This window comes from Chiloscyllium plagiosum, unplaced genomic scaffold, assembly GCF_037043375.1.
Source record: "Chiloscyllium plagiosum isolate Xiang-an unplaced genomic scaffold, Cpla_swu_hap1 HiC_scaffold_51, whole genome shotgun sequence".
NCBI classification, from domain to species: domain Eukaryota; kingdom Metazoa; phylum Chordata; class Chondrichthyes; order Orectolobiformes; family Hemiscylliidae; genus Chiloscyllium; species Chiloscyllium plagiosum.
This window is the reverse complement of record NW_028270189.1, coordinates 9,501,607-9,523,879: the sequence shown is the minus strand read 5'-3', so window position 1 is coordinate 9,523,879 and position 22,273 is coordinate 9,501,607. Positions and strand designations below refer to the sequence as shown.

The 22,273-nt window shown below is 44.8% G+C and overlaps 1 long non-coding RNA gene across 1 annotated transcript in view; it reads left to right on the top strand.

Annotated features, from left to right (window-relative positions):
• Positions 1 to 985: 985 nt before the first annotated feature.
• The window catches only part of LOC148134957 (uncharacterized), a 42,654-nt gene continuing 21,366 nt past the window's right edge, over positions 986 to 22,273 (top strand). Inside the window, exons 1-2 of the long non-coding RNA XR_015755572.1 lie at positions 986 to 1,102; positions 18,855 to 18,966. This is a non-coding gene — a long non-coding RNA (uncharacterized LOC148134957). The remainder of the gene's footprint in view (positions 1,103 to 18,854; positions 18,967 to 22,273) is intronic.

Here is a 22,273-nt window from a genome sequence, read left to right as displayed (position 1 = left end):
ACTGAGCAGCTTGCTCGGCCATTTCAGAGGGCAATTAAGAGGCAAACACTTTGCTGTGGGTATGTCGTGCAAACCACGTGGTGATCAGATCTCGTTGTTGAAAGGACAAGTGGGCGTCACGGTGGCTCAGTGATTAGCACTCCTGCCTCACAGCACCAGGGTCCCAGTTTCGATTCCAGCCGCGGGCGACTGTGTGGAGTTTGCAAATTCTCCACGTGTCTGCGTGAATTACCTCTGGATGCTCCGGTTTCCTCCCACAGTCCAAAGACGTGCAGGTCAGGCGAATTGGCCATGCTAAATTGCCCATAATGTTAGGTGTATTAGGTCGAGGGAGATGGGTCTGAGTGGGTTACTCTTCGGAGGGATGGCGTGGACTGGTTGGGTCGAAAGATCTGTTTCCACTCTGTATGGAATCTAATCTAAGGGATTGGGATATTTGTACATCAGCAATGGTATCATATTTGTTTATGGATTGTTAATTGCTATTTTTAAAATTATTGATTTTAAATTACACCATATCTTATGATGGGAATCAAACCTCCCTCCCCTGAACATTAGCTGAGGTTTTGGACAAATGCCCTAACAATAATGTTACTAGGCCATCACTTCATCTGCTCACTGGTTGCTCATCCCTGAGCACTGATACATGAAGCTAAACACATTCTTCCAACATGACTGTGTGATCCTGAAGTCTTCCAGCACTCTGGTGATATCACTCAGTCTCTCTCCATGTGGTATCCCTCACTGTGTGGGTCTAATTGCTGCCTCTGTCAGCGTCTCTCACTCTTCAAGTTACTCCAGCTCCTGAGCTAACAGAATTCTCTACTCCAGAGAGATGCAACAGCACAGGCCAGGGATGGAGTTTGGGATTTTCCAGATATCTGTGGGGCTCATTTCCATTCTCCTTGTGTAACCCTCACTGCATCAGTCTAATTTCCCATTCTGTCTACCTCTCTGTCTCCTGTAGATACTCAGGAAGTTGCTGATTCAATAGACTTCCCAACTGCTGTGTGTCTCATCCATCACCTCATTGAAGATGGTTGGTCAGCCAGAGAGACAAAGGGAAGAGGGATCTGGAGCCTTCAATAAATCCTGCAGTGAGGTAAGATCACTCACAGTGCACAGAGCAGAAAGCAATGAGAGGGCTCCAAACTTTGGCCATCAAGATATGACATAGATACAGTGCTGGATGGGGAGCACAGTATAGACACACCCCATGCTCAATCACCACATCTACTTTAACTTATGTTGCACTGAAACAGCATCGGGAGATCATAGTTATCAATCCAGGCCTGTGCTGTCTTAGTGAGCATCAGTACAACAGAGGGGTGAGTAGGCCTCTGACGAGAGGTTGGGAATGCTGCCTGGGATCTTTCTGTTCTGTGTTCTCCGTCCAACACTGTACTAAGATTCATTACTCTGCAACACTGTATCTGTGGCATGGCTTGTGCACCAGTGTCTTCAGTCATTTTTAACTCCTATGACAGTAATTGTCCCTGTAACTTGCTCCATTCCCGATAGTCCCTCCACATAGTCGGAATGTACTGCATTCCAGACTACCTCCCTATTGCTGTGACTTGCTTCAGTGTCTATAACATGCCTTATTTCGGTACTGTAATCCTCTTTAGCTTGATACAGAGTGATACAGAACGGAAACAGAACCTGCCCATGTGACCTAAACTGAACGAGTTTCATTTGCCTGCGTTTGGCCCTTATCTCTTCAAACCTTCTCCTCTTACTATACCTCCCCAAATGTCTTTTCCATGCTGCATTTGTTCTTGTTTCTCCCATGTGCCTGAGGCAGTCTGTTCTGTCTGTGCACCATCCTCTGTGGATATTGTTCCCCCTCATCTCCCTCTTTAAATCCTTGCTCTCTCACCTCCTGTTTATACCCTCTAGTTTTGGACTCACCTACCCTTGGTTATTCACTATTCTTAGGGTCACCCCGTGGCCTCCTCTGCCCAAGGGAAATATTTAGGACAATGTTACAAATATCTCTAATGTATGTAACAAAGTGCTGGCCAATGTTGGCAAATGTGCCAAATGCCGCTTTCCCCGCCCTGTCCACCTGTGATGCCACTTCCAAGGAACAATGTAACTTGTACCCCCTGGTCAAAACACATCAATTTATTTCTCAGTCATTTTGTTGTTTCAAACTGTTAATTGTTTTCATTGGAATTGCTTCTCCACATCATATGACTACTGGAAAAGTAGAATTTTTTTTAATCTTAAATTTTACTCAAGATTTGTTAGAACATATATATGTATGCTGTCTAGATCTCTGATTCTCCGATTACAAACTTATTAGAAACCAGCAATTTTTTTGTTTTAAAGTAAAAAAAATTGGTAATCCCAGTTATTTGCTGAAATAAAAAGCCACAAGCTTTCACAGTTTAGAACGTAAGAGTCAACCAGGCAAAGTCAAAATAGTATCAGTCCTAAACTCCAGTTACGTATCGGAGTTAGGATGTTAGGTGGAGGTTGTACAGGACATTGGTGAGGCTTTTCCTGGAAAACTGTATTCAGTTCTGGTCGCCCATTTATAGGAAGGGTTATTGAGCTGGAGAGGGTTCAGAAGTGATTTATCTGGAAGGTGTGAATTATAAAGAAAAGCTGGATAGGCTGGGACTTATTTCGCTGGAACAGAGGAGGTTGAGAAGTGACCTGATGGAAGTTTGTAAAATAATCAGAGGTATAGATAGAGTTGATGGTGGTTGTCTTTCCATAAAATGGGGAATTTTAAGACACAGGGGCATATTTTTAAGGTGAGAAGAGGGAAAGTTTGAAAAGACATGAACCAATGTTCACCTGTGGAATGAACTTCCTGAGAAAGTTGTGGATGAGGGCATAACTATGACGTTTAAAAGACATTTGGATAAATACATGAATAGGAAATGTTTGGAGGAACTTAGACCCGGATCAGGCAGTGGGACTAGTTTAGTTCAGGATTCTGTTCGGCATCGACTGGTTGGACCGAAGGGTCTGTTTCCGTGCTGTATGACTCTATGACTCTATTTAGGATTACCTTGAGTTAAACAGGAAGTAACAAGCAAATTATGGATGAATACGATTTTTAAAAAAGCTTTACAAATTGGCTGTTTATTACAGTGTGCCACACATCTTTCAATTGTCTTTCCCACAAGGAATAGGCGGCACGGTGGCACAGTGGTTAGCACTGCTGCCTCACAGCGCCAGAGACCCGGGTTCAATTCCCGACTCAGGCGACTGACTGTGTGGAGTTTGCACATTCTCCCCGTGTCTGCGTGGGTTTCCTCCGGGTGCTCCGGTTTCCTCCCACAGTCCAAAGATGTGCACATCAGGTGAATTGGTCATGCTAAATTGCCCGTAGTGTTAGGTAAGGGGTAAATGTAGGGGTATGGCTGGGTTACGCTTCGGCGGGTCGGTGTGGACTTGTTGGACCGAAGGGCCTGTTTCCACACTGTAAAGTAATCTAATCTAATCTAATCGAATTTGAACTCATCTCTTTCTGGGAGGTAGTCTAATCCACAGTCAACTGCAACTTTACTCCATATAGCATGGTCTTCATCCAGCAAATGACAGATGTCTTTAGAACCTGCTCAACTTGATTTGCATGGTGGGGATCCATCACTGTTATCTTTAAGAATGAGAAGCAGCTGTGGTTACTTATTATTTTTGCTTATAGTCAATTTCTGGATCTCTCTCTCTCTGTTCGACAACCCTGGCCAGAGACCTTCCATTAACTGTGTTAGTCCTCCATGGTTTGTCTTAACAAAATCCAACAGCTGAATTAAACTCCATCTTTCATTCCTTGGCCCACTGGCCCAGTTGGTCACGATCCCCTTTGATAACCGTATTTACTGCCCACGACACCATTAATTTGATCATCAACAAACTTTCGCACAATCACTCCTATATTTTCAACCAAATTGTTTATGTAGATGATGCACATCAGTGGGCCCAGCCCTGATCCTTTCCTCAATAATGGAATAAAACCATATTCTTGTCATAGAGCCATACAGCATGGAAACTGACCCTTCAGTTGATACCCACTATAATCTAAAACTAAACTCTTCCCAGCTGCCTGTTGCTGGCCCATATCACTCCAACCCTTCCCTCTTCACCTGTTTATCCAAATATCTTTTAAATGTTGTTATTGTACCCACATCAACCCCTTTCTCAGGAATTTCATTCCACACTCAAACCACCCTCTATGTAGCAAATTGCCCCGTATCTTTTTTTTGAACATTTCTTTCCTCTAACCTTAAAAATGTGGCCCCTCCTCTTGAGACTCCCCAATCCTGAGGAAAAGGCAACTACCATTAAATCGATCTATATACTTTTTTCCCCCATAAACCTTTATAGCATCATGTCTCAACCTCCAGGCTCCAGTGAAAAAAGACTCAGCCTATCCAGCCATTTTTCAGAACTCAAGCCTTCCATACCCAGCAATATCCTGGTAAATCTCTTCTGAACGCCCTGCACCTTAATAATATCCTCCCAAAAACTGGGCGACCAGAACTGGACAGAGTATTGCAGAACAGGCCTCACAAATGTCTGTGCAATCTCAACATGACGTCCCAAATCCTCCACTCAATGGACTGAGCAATAGTCAGGCATGCAAAGCACTGTCTTATCCATCCTGTGATGCAAGCTTCAAGAATGATATACCTGAACCCGGAGGTCCCTCTGCACTAAAACACTAACCGAATCCTTAACATTAATTGTATAAGCTCTACCCTTGTTTGTTTTACAAAATGCATTACTTCGTATTTATTCAGATTAAATTCCATCTCTAGTTTTTCAGCCCATTCACTCCCTTCATCAAGATCCCTTTGTAATCTCAGAAAACCTCCTTCATTGTCCATGATGCCACCCTCCAGCCTGCCAGCCCATCACACATGGCTGTCAGTAGTACGCATACCTTTGCTAGGGGCTCCACAATTTCTTCCCAAACATCCCACAGTGTCCTGTGATACACTTAATCAGGTTCTGGGACTTGCCATAGCTTTGAGTTTTAAAACCTCCAGCACCACCTCTTTTATAACATGCGCTGTTTTTTTTTTCAAGTCATAGAGATATAAAGCATAGAAACAGACCCTTCGGTCCAAACTCGTCCAGGCTCACCAGAAGATCTAATTAAATCCATTCCCTTTTCCAGCATTTGGCCCATATACGTCTACACCCTTTTAGATTAGATTATTTACAGATTAGATTAGATTACATACAGTGTGGAAACAGGCCCTTCGGCCCAACAAGTCCACACCGACCCGCCGAAGCGTAACCCACCCGTTCCCGTGCATTTACCCCTTTACCTAACACTACGGGCAATTTAGCATGGCCAATTCACCTGACTTGCACATCTTTGGACTGTGGGAGGAAACCGGAGCACCCGGAGGAAACCCACGCAGACACGGGGAGAACGTGCAAACTTCACACAGTCAGTCGCCTGAGGTGGGAAATGAACCCGGATTTCTGGCGCTGAGGCAGCAGTGCTAACCACTGTGCCACCGTGCCGCCCACCCTTACTATTCAGATGCCCATCCGGATACCTTTTAAATGTTGTAATTGTATCAGTCTCCATTACCTTCTCTCTCAGCTCATTCCATACACACATCACCATGTGTGTGAAGAAGCTGTCCCTTCAGTCTCTCTGTAAACCATTCACCTCTAACCTTAAACCTATGCCCTCTAGTTTTGGAATCCCCATCTTCTGGGAAAAGGCCTTGAATGCTTACTCTATCCATACCGCTCATGTTTATATAAACCTCTGTCAGGTCATCCCTCAGTCTCCGATTCTCCAGTAACAGTAACCCCAGCTTATTCAGCAACAACCAGACAATATCTTGTTAATCTTTTCTGAGCCCTTTCAAGTTTCACAACATCCTTCCTGTAGCAGAGAGACTGGATTTGCAGAGTACTCCAATTGTGGTCTAATGTATTACTCTTGTTCCCTGAGTTCCCCAGTCTTTCTCCACAGTAAGTTCTGGAGTGAAAAAATTGTTTAGGATCTTAGCAAATATCCTGCAGTTCCACACATCGATGGCCTCATTGATCTTTAATGGACACTATTTTGTCCTGAGTTACTTATGCACTCTTAATATACTGATACAATCACTTTTGGATTCCCCTTTCCTTCTCCTTTCCTGTTTTCTACTCAAAGTGTATTCCTACAGCCCCTGTATATCCTCAGGGATTCCCTTGATGCAGCTGGCTATACCTGACATGTGCCCCCTTTTCCTTGACCAGACCCTCAATAGACAGCCAGTGTTTCTGAATGCTGTCAGCATTGAGCTGCGCACAAACAGGAAAATGCTGGCGCTGATCGATCAGTTTATCTCACTTTTAAAATATTCTCACTTGCCAAACTACCCTTTTCCTGTAAATAATTCCCTTCCCCAATCCCATTTTACGATCAAGATTGGTCTGGCCCCATTTTATAACTTGCATTTGTGGACCAGACCTGTCCTTTTCCAAAGCTATTTTCAAACTACTAGAACTGTGGTCACTTTGGCAAAATGCTTTCCCACTCACATCTCAGTCCCTTTCCCTACCTTGATTCCCAAGTGGAGGTCAGGTTTTGCCCCTTTCTCTTTTCAGGCAATTTACATATTGATTGGGAGTTTTCTGGAACACAATTACCAAATTCCTCCCTTGCAAACACTGAACACTGGCACTCCCATTCTAGGTTTGGAAAGTTCACAAACCCTACTATAACAACCTTATTATTATGGTTGATATTTAAGATGTCCCGACATATTTGTTCCTCAGTCCGCCACAGATTATTCGGGGTCAGCTGTCCGATCGTATGCAAGTGATGACCCATTCTTATTTCTCAGTTGCACTAACATAGCTTCAGTGGACGATCCCACAGGAATATCCTCTCTAAGTACTGCTGTGATGATTCATGCAATCAAAACCCACCACCACACGTCCTCTCTTGCCTCCCCTTCCTGTAGCATCTCTACCTTGAAACAATGAGCTGCCAGTCCTGTCCCTCCCTCAGCTGTGTTTCTGTAATAGCTATAATATCCCAGTCCCATGTTCCAATCCATGCCTTGAGTTCATCTTCCTTAGCTGTCTGGCCCTTGGATTGAAATAAATGCACTTTAATCATCAGTTTTCCCCCATTCCCTGCTATGTTCTTGCCTGCCTTGTCTGCTGAAATTGCTGTTTTTAACTCGTGTACCAGCCTACGTTTATTTCAGGTCCAACACCCTGCCAGACTCGGTTATATCCTCTCAAGCAACTCTAGCAATTCACCCCACCAGGATATGGGTCCCTCTCCCGCTCCCAGTTGAGGTGCCTTTCCCACCCTGTCTTCCTGTGCAGACACCTTCAGGGATCTATGGACTTGTCCACCAAGGTCCCTGTATTCCTCAGTACTCCGCAAGGTCCTACCATTCATTATGTCTGTCTTTCGTTTATCGTACCTCTCCCAGAGTATTACCTCATTTCAATCAGAACTAAACACTGATTAGATTATCATCCGATCGACATCGGGCTGCAGACGGAGACCATCCTCCTCACTGTGAAAAACACCCTCACCTTTCATGTTATCCGCTAACCGACTAATGATACCTTCTGCTTTCACATCCGAGTTATTACTGTTCAATGGTTCCTGCACAGATCCCTGTGGTACACCCGCTGGTGAAAGTATTCTATCCACCAATTTTACATCCAATTTGCCAACTTGCCTTGGAACCCAGTCCTTTGGACCAGCCTTCCATGTTGGATCTTGTTTAAGGACTTAGTCAAGTCCGTGTAAACCACATGATCTGCACAGCCCTCATCAATATACTTAAGCACCATTTCAAAAAAACTGAACTGAATTCCTCAGACAGTATCTCCCTCTGCCAAATCCGTGATGACTAAACCGAGTTGATCCTTACCTTTGCAAGTGTTGATTCATCCTCACAATTGTTTCCAATAATTTCCCTTCCCCTGCTGTCAGACTATCTGCTCTGTAATTATCTGGCCTACCCCTGCTGCCCTTCTTGAACAAAGGAACCACATTAGCGATCCTCCAGTCATTCAGCACTTCACCTGTGTCCAGCAAAGTATTAAATATATCCACCAGGGCCCCAGCAATCTCTGGGGAATTAGCATGGGGTCAAAGAATGCTGGTCTAGGCAGTGACACCCACATCCCATGAATGAATAAATAAAAATATGTATGTCCCTCCCTACCTCTGCAAACCCCTCCAACTGCAGCAATTCATACTGGCTTTGTTCAGGCCCTGACCACTGTCTGTAACACTCTCACCACCTCCAGCACCTTCACCTCTCCATGTTCGTATCGTGTCAATAAACTTTGACAATGATTCCTCTTCCCATTGCCCTCCTCCTGCAAGCAGACCCATTGCAATCCCTTTAAAACTTACTCTAAAACTCTCTCTCACTTCAGGATGTTAAGTACTTTGTGGTGATCGTCTCAGCCTCATAATCTAATATGATCCATTTTGTCCTGAGTGAGGGACCGGTGGGGATTTCTTGCTGAGGTTTGGTCTGTTTCAGTGGAATGTCCTTTTGTTGAGTATTTTACATAGCTCCTTCAAATATTTTCCACTGTTCATTTACAGGCACATATTTCAGTCTGTTTCGCCTCTTTACTTTGGTCACTTCTCCTCTCCAACTCATGTAATTGGCTGTTTTTGTTTCTAGTTGTAGCTTGTCCTTTCTGTGTTTCACTTTAAAACTTTATATTTCTTTAAACTGCACTTTATCGCAATTTCCCAGAGGATCTCTCCAGGTGACATTACTCATTCACTAAGTTTTATCACAACAGTCGCTCAGAGACAGTTACGTCCCTCGCCAGTTGCACAATGTGTTATTCTAAGAAACACTGAAAACTAATTCTCTGAACTCCTCTTCCAATATCACTGTTGTCAGTGTGATTGTCCCAGACTTTGTGAATATTGACCTTTCACTAAATGTTCACCATGCCTTTATTAAAAATTCCAAGGAATTCCTATTTATTGCAGTGACGAGCCATGAAATGCTGTTCGGTGGTTTAAAACTGTTCTGCTGCTTGTGTCCTTGGCAAGTATTAGCCAGAATTTACATTCAGACTGACTCTACTTCATGATCTGATGCCAAATGCTTTCTCTGTAATGCCTTTCTTACCCATTATTGTTAGCGTTGCCCATTTTGTCTGAGTTTCCACAAGGTTGTGAACCATTGAATATTTATGTTCCACTTTTTGTTCGCCCTGGAACCACATCTCCCTGGTGATAAATCCCTTTTATCTCTGTGTCACAAATCCATCTACCTTGTTGCAGAGACCTTGTCCATTAAAAAAAAACATAATTTACTCGTTCCCACAATTTCCTCTCACAAATGGATTTGCTGATCTACAGTTTTAGTTAAACTTTGTCCCATCCTGTTCCTTTCTGTTGTCTTCAGTCACATTTCCATGCTGCTCTGATGCTTCACGTTTTCTCTTTGGATTTGGAAAGCTCCTTTTATCTGAAGCCTGTCCCTGCATCCTCTCTGTCAGTTTAAAGCCCTGTCCATAAATCTACCAACATGATTGGCCAGCACACTGGTCCCAGCACAGTTCCAGTGGAACAATCTGAATGGATTTTTTTTAAAAAATCATGTATGGGATGTGGGTGTCTCTGGCTGACTAGCCTTTATTGCCCATCCCTTGCTGCCCTTGAGCTAAGCAGCTGGCTCGCCCATTTCACAGAGTAATTGAGAGGCAAACACTTTGCTGTGGGTATGATGTGCAGACCACATGAGAGTGAACTGTTGTCTTTCTCTGGGCCGCCTAGAGTATAAAAATACCTGGACGGAGGGCAATTTTTCAAATGTGTCCAAGTAAGATTCCTAAATCAATATGCAGAGAGCCCTACTCTACTCAGGCAGGTGCAACACGAGGCCTTCCCTCAGAAAACAAGGTTGGGCAAGTGACTGAAGTGTCATTTGAAGAGCACTTTGGGTCCAGTGCCCACAACTGTCTTCGTTTTAACATAGTTATGGAGAAAGATTAGGAGGTCCACAGATTGAAGAGGAAAACTGGAACAGGGCCAGGTTTGGGGCCATTCTGCAGGCTCTGGCCAGCGTCAATGCTGTGAATATAAAATTGCACAATGCCCAGTTATTATCCAACTCGCTTTGGAAGCGCTCGTGATCACTGAAACAGATGAAAGGCTTAAACTAAATTTGTTTGATTTTATATTCCATGACACTGCCATCCTGTTGCTATAAATTCTGTACCTTAGGATTGTGCTCCACAACCACCTGATGAAGAAGCAGTGCTCTGACAGCTAGTGCTTTCAAATAAACCGGTTGGACTGGAACTGAATGTCGGGTGATTTTTAACTGTGTACATCCCAGTCCGACACCGGCACCTCCACATTATGATTCTAATCGATCGGGTGGGTCTGTTTGAAGGAAAAGGAACAACTGGCAAATGGGAGGCTTTTCAAAGTGTGATCTCAAGAATCCAGGGCCAGTATGGCCCCATTGGGATAAAGGGAAACACTGGCAGGGTTAGGGATCGTTGGCTGATGTGGGATAATAAGGCTCTGGTCTTGAAATGAAACTGCATGCATTGGGTTTAAGCTATCCGTATCTACGTTAAGTCTTCTATTCTTAAAGACACGATCAATCTGTGGAGACCCTACGATCCTCTCAGTCCCCGTAATACTCCTAATCTGCAGAAGTCATTCCAATACCTGTGACTCTTCCAGTCCAGCTCCTACAAGACCCACCATCTATGTGATATCTTTTCATTGCCAGCACCCACCCTGTCAATGTAAGCTCCTCCAACGTCTCCATCCATCTGCTCATTTCCATAATCTTCACCAGATCTTCCATGTGTAAAGATCACGCTCCCCTACAACCCTTCCCACTTTAACCAATCTGGAGGAAGTTACTAATGCTGCCTAATCTGTGAACTGTCTCCAACCAAAATTCATCACCTGGAAAATCTGTATGATTCCTCACCCTCCATGTCTAAATACACTGCAGAACCTAAGCCTTCCTGTTTCTATAAACATCTTCAGTCACGACTACCCTCCATACGTCTAGTTGTTTTTCCAATCTGTACAACCCACGTTTTCTCTGTAATCTGCTCCATTCAAATGAAACATCCCTGTCTGTGTAAAACACCCCATTCTACCAACATCCTTAGCCCTGTAAACTGATCCATTCCTCCCAACCTCCCCATCTCCATGAACACCGGTAGGCCCTATAGCTCTCCACATTTCTGTAACACCCTGTGGGTCTATGCTCCTCCCTCCCTGTGAAAGCACCTCCAGTCCCCACACCCCTCCCAGTCTGGGTCATCTGCTCCAGATCAGACCATTGCTGTCTCTGTTACCCCATACAACTTTAGCAACGCCTCCTATTTGTGTCACTTCATTCAGATCGCATCCTCTCCCGCTTCCCGAAACCTCTTGCTGCCATCATAACCCTTGCTATTTAGAAAATGGAATAGCACATTCCAGTACAAGCCCTTCCGCCCTCAATATTGTGCTGACCGTTTATCCTACTCTGAAGATGAAACAAACCTACATACCTTACATATTACTATCATTGATGTGCCTATCCAAGAGTTGCTTAGATGTCTGCAATGTGTCTGAATCTACTACCATGGCTGGCAGTCCATTCCAAGCACGCACCACACTCTGTGTAAATAACATACCAGTCCCTTCCATGCCGACAGAATATCCCAACCCAATCTAGTCCTACCTGCCAGCACCTGGCCCATATCCCTCTGATATCTAAGCTAAACCTTCCGCCAGTTACCTTAAACTTATGTCCCCTTGTGATAGCCATTTCGCCATGGGAAGTAGTCTCTGGTTATCCAGTCTATCTATGCCTCTTATTGCCTTGTACACCTCTATAATGTCACCATTCTTCCTCCTTCGCTCTGATCAGAAAAGCCCTAGCTTCCACAACCTACCTTCTATGGGCATGCCATCCAGTCCAGACAGCATCCTGCTAAATCTCCTCTGCACTGTCTTTAAAGCTTCCACATCCTTCCCATAATGAAGCGAACAGAACTGTTCACAATATTCGAAGTGTGGTCTAACTGGGGTTCTGTAGAGCTGCAGCAAAATCTCACATCTCTTAAACTCAATCCCCCTGCTACTGAAAGCCAACACACCATCCGCCTTCTTAACAGCCTGTCAACTTGCGTGGTAACGTGAAGGACACAGGATCCCTTTGTGCTTGCACGCTGCTAAGAATCCTGCCTTTAACCACGTAAAGGCTTTCTGCAGAATCCTCCAATCTAAAACTATCCCTATCTTTGTAAGTTCCTCCAGTCCCTACAACACTCATAAACTGTGAAACCTCCTCAAGTCCATATATTCCTAATGTCTGCAAAATTCTCCCGTCCTGATGTCCCTCCACATCTCTGTAACCCCCAAAATCCTCCAGTGCTCTTCTGGGGAACATTGCAGAGGAAGGAGGAGTTGGAGGGTCTGGGCCATGTTACGAGGTATGAAGGGCTGCAGAACCTGGAGGATGGGACAGGGGATGGCTTGTGGAACCTGGAGAATATTATGATTTGAACCACAGGTAATTTTTGTTTGGACCATTCAGCCGATCTTACAGTCATAGAGATGTACAGCATGGAAACAGACCCTTCATTCCAACCCAGCCATGCCGACAGGGTATTCCAACCCAATCTAGTCTCACCTGCCAGTACCTGGCCTATCTCCCTCCAAACCCTTTCTACTCATATATCCATCCAAATGCTTCTTAAATGTTGCAATTGTACCATCTGTAAGATTGGCTGAAAGATCCAAACAAACATTACCTGTGGTTCAAATCATAACATCCTCCAGGTTCCACAACACATTCATGGTCCCATCCTGCAGATCAGATATCCCAACCCAATGTAGTCCCACCTGCCAGCACCCGGCCCATCTCCCTCTAAACCCTTCCTATTCATATACCCATCCAGATGCCTTTTAACTGTTGCAGTTGTACTAGCCTCCACCACTTCCTCTGGCAGCTCATTCCATTTACGTACTATCCTCTGCATGAAAAAGTTGCCCCTTTTTATCTTTTAAATCTTTATACTCTCACCTAAAGCTCGCCTTATAATTCTGGACTCGCGCACCCCAGGAGAAAGACTTTGTCAATTTTCCCTATCCATGCCCCTCTTGATTTTATAAACCTCTATCAGGTCACCCTCAGCCTCCGACTCTCCAGGAAAACCAACCATCACCTGTTCAAAGTCTCCCTATAGCTCAACCCTGGCAACGTTGTTGTAAATCTTTTCTGGACCCTTTCAAGTTTCACAAAATCCTTCCGATCGGAAATAGAACAGAGTTGCATGCAGCATTCCAAAAGTGGCCTAACCACTGTCTTATACAGCCGCAACATGACCTTCCAACTCCTGTACTCAATACTCTGACTAATAAAGGAATGCATACCAAGCGCCTTCTTCGCTATCCTAACTACCTGTGACTCTACTGTCAAGGAACTCTGTGTTTCATTTGAAAGATTGCATAGACAGGTAGAGTGGCCCGAGGCCTTCTGGGTAATGCTAGTTCAGTCTAAGCTGGTAGGCAGAGCCAGTGAAGTATTTGCAGCGCAGTCTGATGAATGGTCGAGAGATAATGCACATGTCAAACAGGATATTTTAAGTGCTGATGGATTGCTCATGAAAGGGAAGCCACTACAATTCCCTTTACTGTACGATCGCTATCTGTCAAAGCTCCTTCAGGTCTATATCCTCTGCATTGTTGAAACCTGCTCTCACCATTATTTCCTAACATTGTTGTGTCTCTAAAAGCTTCCCTCTCAGGTTAATCTCCTCCACTGCATACAACACTTCTAGCCTGTGTAATCTCTTCAATTCTTTCAGTTCCTATATACCTATGTGTTGGTGTGACTGCTTTGTGGCCATTGTATCCTCATTTATATCTGCAAAAGGCTGTGCTCACTGTTGCACATCCTATGCTCATAAGTGAATCTGGTCTCTCACAAGCCTCTCTACGACTCTCTCCTCCAGTCTCTACAAGCTTCTCTATCCCTGTCGTATATTGCAGCATGCACACCACTCCCTCTCTCTGACGTACCTTCCAGTGCATAAATTCATCTCTCCTTCTAACTGTATCCAGTCTACACCTTCATCCCTGTCTGTGCAACATCCTCCAGTCTATATCCTCCTCTCTATTGCTGCAGCATTCTCCAACTTATATCATCTTCCATGTGCTTGCAACATTCTCCAGTCCATACTACCCACCCTTTCCCTGTAATATTCTCCAGTCCATACCATCCTCTCTATCACTGTGATATTCTCCAGATCCAACAACCGTTGTTAAATGTACCACATCTTGGAATCCTGTGAATATTTCTACGCCCTGATCAACATAGTCCATGTAACGATCCACAACCCTATACACATCCCTATCCCTGGAATCTAATCAAAGACGCTTTATCTCTCTAACTTCCTCCAAACAATAAAATGTTTTCTCCTGCGAACATTCTGTAGCAACTGTAACCATGTTTAACCCTGCAACATTGTTGCGCCCCCAAACATCTCTCGCACTCTGTGACCTCTATCCATCCCTCAAAGGCCCTCTCTCAGTTACACGCGCCATGCATTTGCAACAAGGCAGATGGAATGACAGCATTAACTGAAGGGAACAGATATGATCGAACTGTTATTGTGGAGGTGTGGCTGCAGCATGACCATGACAGCAATGTGATTATTGAGGGGTTGTATGGATTTAGGCAGGGTCAGCATCAAACCAAACAAGGTCCTGTTTTGTTGTGAAGAAAGGATGCAGTCAGTGCATTAGTGAGACAGCCAATTTAATCTGGGAATCAAAATATAGAGTCATTTTGAATGGACAGCTTCCAAATAGCAAGGGGGATCTGGAAGATCAAATCACAATCCGTGCTCGTTGGTAAGTTGGATACAATATTTTCTTGGTGATTGTAGTCTGAGGCATGTAGAGTGGTCACTTTCTGATTGGATGTCTGTGGTCAATGATGTTTCACAAGGATCAGTGCTGCGATGTCTGTGTGTAATTTATATCTGTGATTCAGATGAAAAGGTCAGCAGTTTGAGTGGTAATTTTGCAGACGACATTTGGAAAGGCATGTAATGATTAGGGATAGTTAGGGGAATTGTGGATAGTGAGGAAGAGTGTTCAAGGTTGCAGCAGTGTGTCGATCAGCTGGAACGTTGGGCAGAGATGTGGCAAATTGAATTTCATTGGGACGGGTGTGAAGTGATGCATTTATGAAGTCAAATAGAAGAGAGAATTACACTAATTGACGAGTTGGAAACATTGATAAACAGAGAGACATTGGAATCAAATCCATAGCTCCCTAAAAATAACAACAAGACAGGATGTGGTGGTAGAGGGGGAGAATGGTATGCTAACATTTATTGGGCACAGTATTGAGTACAGTCGTTTGCATGTCATGTTGTGACTGAATGAAACTTCATTCGGCCATGTTTGGAAGGTTGCGTGTCGTTCTCATCGACATACCACACGAAGGATGTGGAGGTTTTGGGGAGGTTGCAACAGAGGGTTGGCAGAATATTGTCTGGATGAGAATGTGTTTACTGTAAGGAGGTTGGACGCAGTTGGATTGTTTTGCGTGAGTTTCGGAGACTGAGGGGTGACCTGGTACAGTTATATAGCATTAGGAGAGGCGTGAATAGTGCGGATACTTGGAATCCTCCTTCCAATGTAGAAATATCAAATACTAGGGCGCATCGGTTTAAGGTGAGAGTGAGAAGTTTTAAGTAAGAAGGATGAGGCCAGTTGTCTTTACCGAGAGGGTGGAAGCTTCCCAGGAGGTGGAAGAGGTGGCAACGAGAGCAAACATTTGAAGGGCATTTAGACAGAAACATGAACAGGCAGAGAATAGAGGGATATCGCCCATGTGCAGGCAGATGGGATTAGTTTAGAATAGCATCATGGTCAGCACAGCCATGGTGGACCGAAGGGACTATTACGTTGCTGTACTGTTCGATTTTCTAACTTAACGATATCGACCCTGTCAAAGTCCCTCAGAATCCTGGATGTTTCATTCAATTTCTCTCCCATTCTTCAAAACCCAATGGGTTTAAGGTCAATCTACTCCACCTCTTCTCATTGGAAAATCCCGCCATCTCCAGGATCAGCCGAGTGAACCTTCCAAGGCCTGGCTCTGTACAAGAATATATTTCCTTCGGGCACGCATACTGTTCATTATAATCTAGGTGTGGTCTGACTTGTACCTTGCATCGTTTTAGTAAGACCTCCCTATTTTTAGACTCCGTTCCCTTTGCAATAAATGGCAACATTTGATCTGCCTTCTCTGTGACCTGTTGATCCTGTAAGCTACCTGTTTCAGATAGATTCACAAGGATTCCCAAAACCCTTTGTGCAGTCAGTCTGAAACCAAACGGTGTTAGCCTGACAGTAAGTCGGGAACGTGCTGGAATGTGCTATAAAGAATATGACAATAAATGAGGGGAATATATTTAAATCTGTTGGTTTCTATATTTTGGTGTGGCCTTAAATGGCAGATAGATAAGGGTGGGGGAAGCTAGTTGCGGTAGAGGGATATTTGAAATTTCAGAAGCATTTTGACAAGTTTCAACAAGGGCTAAAAATTAGCTCGGGAGAGAATAGGGCCCCTGAAAGGTCAATGAGGCTGTCTGTGTGGAATCACTGCTGATGGGTGAGATACTGAAAACATATTTTGCGTTCGGATTTACTACGGAGAAAGACATGGAAGCTCGGGAACTTAGGAAAATACATAGTGATGTCTTGAAAAGAATTCACATTGGAGAAGAGGAGGTGCTGGATGTCTTAAAATGATAAAGGTTAGATAAAACCTTGGGACATGATCAGATGTATCCCAGCGCCTTGTGAGAAGCGAGGGAGAAAATTGCAGGGCCCCTACCTGAGATATTTGCATCATCAACCCATCAACAGCCACTACAGACCAGTGAGACTGATGCAGGAGTGGTAAGTTGTTGGAGGAGATTCTGAGGGAAACGATCATCATGCCTTTGGAAAGGGAAGGACAGATTAACGATCGTCAGCATGCCTTTGTGCACGGGAAATCATGCCTCAAATGTGAGTGTGGAGGTAGACAAGTGAGAGATCAAAGCAGAGCAGTACACGATGTCCACATGAACTTTATCAAGGCCTTTGACAAGGTTCTGCTGGCAGACAGGATAGTAAGTTTAGATCACACATAACCAGGGAGCGCTACACCAACTGGATACAAAACAGATTGACGGTAGGTGACAGAGCATGTTCATAGAGGGTTGCCGCTCAAACTGCAGGCCTGTGACCAACGATGTGCCATGGGGTTCGGTGCTGGGTCACTGTTGTGCATCATTTATATAAACAGTTTGGATGATAACACAGGAGTCATGGTTAGCAAGTTTGTGAGTGAGACTGAAATTGGTGATAATGTGGACAGTGAAGAGGGTTATCGAAGAGTACAATGGAATCAACTGTACTGCTAGGCCAGTGAGGTTAGGAATAGCAGGTGGAGAAATGCAAGATGTTGTATTGTGGTAAAGCAGACCAGGCTGGACTTGTACAATTAATGTTCGGGCCCTGGGTACTGTTGTCAATCAGTGACCCAGGGACACAGGTACACAGTTTTTTGAAAGTAGCGTCATGGGTAGACAGACTAGTGAAGCAGGCGCTTGGGATGGTTCCCCTTCATTGGGCAGAGCATTGAGAGTATGAGTTGGGTGTATCTGTACAGGACATTAGTGAGGCCTCTGTATAAGCATTGTTGATTATCTGGTAAAAAATCAACTTGTTCACGTATGTCCATACGGAGGGACAACTGGCATTCTTACATGGTCTGGCTTACATGTGACTCCAGTCCCACAGCAATATGGCTGACTCTGAGCTGCCTCTGGGCAATTAGCAGTGGGGTAATGCATGCTGGTCCATCCGGTGACATCCTCAGACCATGAATGAATCAATGAAAATACAGATGTCCATCCCTACCTCTGCAAACAGCTCTAGCTGCAGCAATTCGTACTGGCTTTGTAACATTGTTCAGGCCTTTGTCCCTCTCTGTAACACTCTCACAACCTCCAGCAGCTTCACCTTTCCCTGTTCCGATCATCTCATTAAACACTGGCAACGTTTCCTCTTCCTACTGCACTCCTCCTGCTCGGAGACTCCCTAGCGATCTCTTTAACCAATGCGTCCGCATTTCTAAACGTTGGCTTCTTCAGAATTGTTAGTTTTTTTTTCATCTCTTAATCAACTCTGGTAAGTCCTGGACCAAGATCGTCCAAAGTGGGGGAGGAGCATTGGGAAGGTGTTGAGCACTTCGAGACTTTCTGTGGGGAAAATGGGAATCCAGGAGAAAACAGCACAAGGAGTACGTGACCACACCAACGCCCCACCCACCCCATTCCCATGGTCACCTTCTGCAATAGAGTGTAACAGAATCTGTGGAAGGCCACATCGGTCTGTACAGCCAACTCCAGAACCCACCCCGACCCCCCCCCCCCCCACCCCCACCCAGAGTGGGAGAGAGTCAGCCTCGTCTGTGACCCACCGCCAAAGAGATGATGAGATAGGAAGGTTGAATCCCCTCACAATTATCCCAGTGCCTTTGTTACAAATTCAAACAATTCCCTGTTAATGCAATGTCTAATAATGTGATATCACTCAGTATCTCTCCATGTGGTATCCCTCGCTGTGTCAGTCTATTTGCTGCCTCTGTCAGCATTTCTCCCTCTTACAGATGGTCTGAGATCCTGAGTCAACAGAATTGTCCACTCCACAGAGACGCAGCAGCACGGGCAAGGGATGGAGGCTGGGATTTTCAAGATCTCTGCTGGACTCAGTGCCACTCTGCATAAGTTATCCCCATTGCATCAGTCTAATTTCCCATTCTGTCTATTTCTGTCTCATGCAGGTAATCAGGATCTTCCTAACTCCTGTCTCATCCATCGCCTCATTGAAGCTGGTTGGTCAGCCAGAGAGAGATGGAGAGGGAGATCTGGTGCCTTCAGTAAATCCTGCAGCCGGTAAGATCGCTCACAGTAAACAGTACAGGGTGGAGGTAGTTGACTTCTATATTCTGACCTGGAAGACCGTGCATAGATGCAGAGCTGGGCAAGGAACAGCAAAATTCTAGGCTTCATTCCCACCATCTTGTGAGGGTCCTGCTTTCACCTCTGCTGTACTGGTCCTCAATGCGACAGCACAGGGGATCGCAGGCATCAATCCTGGCCCATGCTGTGTTAGTTATCTCTGTAATATTCTCAGTCCCGATAATCCTTCCTCTGTTGGAATCTCCTCTAGTCCACACAATTCTCTCTCTCTTTGTCCCTGACTCTGTCAGGTTCTCCAATCCCTAACACACTAATTCCAAAACTTCTCCAGTAAATACTAAATTCCTTCATCCCTGTAAACCCTGACAGTCCTGTCTATCCCTGTTAGCACCTCCCACCAATACCACCCTCGATGTCAATGTATTTGTCTTTAACCTTTCCATCAGTCCCTACCTATGTAATCTTCTCCAGCTCCTACAACCCTTCCTTAGTTGTGAAAAGTTAGTAATCTCCTTATCCTTCTCCAATTCTTTGATCTTTATCTTGTTTAATTTCGCCCTCAGTCCCGGCACTATACCCCTCCCGACCACAGGAACCTCTTTCAGTTTGTGTAACCCTCCCCTTTTGTGTAACTGTCTCCAACCCAGTAACCTGGCATTCTCCATTGTCTTTCTATCTCTGTAGTCTCCAAAACCTAGAAACCGCCTTATATCTGTAAACGTCTTCTGTCACTACAACCTTCCATATCTCTGTTAGTATACACAATATTCTCCTAGATTAAACAGCTCTCTGTCTGTGCCTGTCAGGCTCCCTGCCTCTCGCTACATCCATCCCTATCCCTATCTCCAGAATCTAATCCAGCTCCCTCTATCTCTGTACGTTCCTCCAATCCCCAAACCCCTTTGTCCCACTGACATTCTTGACCAGATGTAACACTGTTTTACTCTAACATCCTCGAGTTCCTGTAAGTCTTGAGTCTCTGTAACCTCTTCCAATCTGTTCAACCCCTCCCCCTCCACCGCCACTACTGAGGCATGACTCCCTGTATTCGCCATAAGGCAGATGGAATGACAGTGAACAGATATGATGGAACATTCTTTCTGGAGATTTAGCTGCAGAATGACCATCGATGGGAGGTGAATACTGAAGGATTGTTTGGATAGAGTCATAGAGTCAGAGAGATGTTCAGCATGGAAACCGACCCTTCTGTCCAACCATCCATGCTGAGCAGATATCCCAACCCAATCTAGTCCCAATCGGCAGACTAGGCAAAAAGCCAACAAGTTGTGAAGGAAGGATGAGGTTAATGCATTAATGAGACAGTCATGTGGATTTCAATATGAAAAGTGGAGCTGAGAATAACCAAGCAGCAGCAACTGTTAACAGGAATTCTTTTATAGGCACCAAACAGTGATGGGAATGTCAATATGGTTACAGTCAGGACACTGAATATACTTATGGCAAGGGCAGTACAGTAACTGTGTCTGACAGTGGTCTCCGTGCCAACTGATGCAGCAACGAGACTGTTGGATTTAATTTGTTGGTGTGAAGAGAAATGGCAGGATTGTAAGGGTGTGGGAGGGGTGTAGCAGTTTCGGGGATATGGTGCATTTGAATTATCAGAAGCCTTTATGCAATCTTTAATAAGGGCTAAAGAGTAACTTGGGAGAGAATAGGGTACCTTTAAAGATCAATAAGGTCACCCATGTGTGGAACCAGAGCAGATGGGTGAGATATTAGACAAAACAGTCTTGTCAGTATTTACTGTGGCGAAAGATATGGAAGCTTGGGAACTTGGGGAAATAAATAGTGATGTCTTGGAAAGAATCCTCACCAGAGAACAGAAATTGCTGAAATCTTGAAACAAATAAAGGTAGATCAGTCTTCAGTAGCTCATTAGATCGATCCTAGGATATTGTGGGAAGCTCGGGAAGAGATTACAGAGTCTCTAACAGAGATATTTATATTATTAACAGACACAGTGAGATGTTGGAAGACTGGAAGTTGGCTAATGCTGTTCCATCATTTCTGGACTGCAGGGAAAAGCCAGGAAATTACAGCCCCGTGAGCCCAGTGATGGGGAAGTTGTTGGAGGAGATTTTGAGATAAAGGAGCTCCTTACACTTACAAAGGCAAGAGCTGATTCGAGATGGTCAGCAGGGCTTTGTGAGTGGAAAACCATGTTTCACAAACCGGATTGACTCTTCGAGGAGGTGGCCAAAGATAGATGAAGGCAGAGCAGTCAACGTTGTCCACATGGACTTTGGCATCTGGTCAAGAGGAAGAAGGGAGCTTACTTAAGGTTGAGGAAGCAAGGATCAGACAGGTCTCCAGAGAGTTACATTGGATGGCACTGTGCCTCAGTGGTTAGCACTGCTACCTCATAGCACCACGGACTCCATTTCGATTACAGCCTCAGGCGACTGTCTGTGGGGTGTTTGCGCATTCTCCCTGTGGATTTCCTCCAGGTGCTCCGGTTTCCCCCCCCCACAGCTCAAAAATGTGCCAATTCGGTGGCTCAGCCATGCTAAATTACCCATAGTGTTCAGGAATGTGTAGGTTTGGCGCATTAGTCAGGGCAAATGGAGAGTAATAGGGTGGGGGAATGGGGCTGGGTTGGATACTGTTTGGAGGGTTGATATGGAGTTGTTGGGTCAAACAGCCTGTTTCAACACAGTAGGGATTCTCTGAAGGTACCATGAAGGAACCGAGAGATATCATGAGGGCAACTAGAAGGAGGCATGAAAAAGCATTGTTGGGAAGGATTAAGGAAAACCGCGAGGCATTCTCAACTTATGCGAGGAACAAGAGCAAGGCCAGAGTGAGGATAGGGCCGGTCAGGGATAGTGGAAGGAACTTGTGTCTGGAGTCACAGGAGGGAGGGGAGGCCCTTAATGAATACTATGCCTCAGTATTCACTGCTGAGAGGGACCTTGTCGTTTGTGAGGACAGCGTGAAACAGGCTGATGTACGTGAACAGGTGGATGTTAAGAAGGAGGATGTGCTGAGAATTTTGTGAAAGATAAGGATAGATAAGTCGCTGAACCAGACTGGATGCGTCCAAAGTTACTACAGGAACCAAGGGAGTGGATTGCTGCGAACCTGGTGATGACCTTTGCAGTCTCACTGTCCACTAGAGTCGGACCAGATGATTGGAGGCAGGAAAATATTATTCCCTTGTTCAGGAAAGGGAATAGGGATAATCCTGGGAATTGCACACGTGTCAGTCTTATGTCTGTGGTGTGCAGATTATTGGAGAGGACTCTGGGAGACAGGATTT